Here is a 386-nt window from a genome sequence, read left to right as displayed (position 1 = left end):
TATTATAAATGGCTGCCGACTAAATCAATCTTATGATTGGCCATCGACGCCATTTTTAATATTTTCTAGTACTTTTGCAATACTGCCATAAGCCGGTCGCGCTTCTCTGATAATCTAGGACTCTAATAAGCGCTAATTTCTGCCGTTCCTTTTAAAATTTAAGCGCTCATACGACTGTCAGCAAAGCCGTTCCCTTTAGCATTTGTGACTGTGAGCGTATCGAGATGGCAATTGAAAGTGATATGATTATGTTTTGTATAATTATGTTAGCAAATGTTGGATTAGATATAATATGTTTTAAAGAAGATAGGATAATATTCTTTTTACTTATAATTATACAGCTATTGCAATTAAGTTTATCTGGATATACTTTTATCTATTTTTTC

This window comes from Wasmannia auropunctata, unplaced genomic scaffold, assembly GCF_000956235.1.
Source record: "Wasmannia auropunctata unplaced genomic scaffold, wasmannia.A_1.0 LD335442.1, whole genome shotgun sequence".
NCBI classification, from domain to species: domain Eukaryota; kingdom Metazoa; phylum Arthropoda; class Insecta; order Hymenoptera; family Formicidae; genus Wasmannia; species Wasmannia auropunctata.
This window is presented reverse-complemented; position numbering follows the sequence as displayed.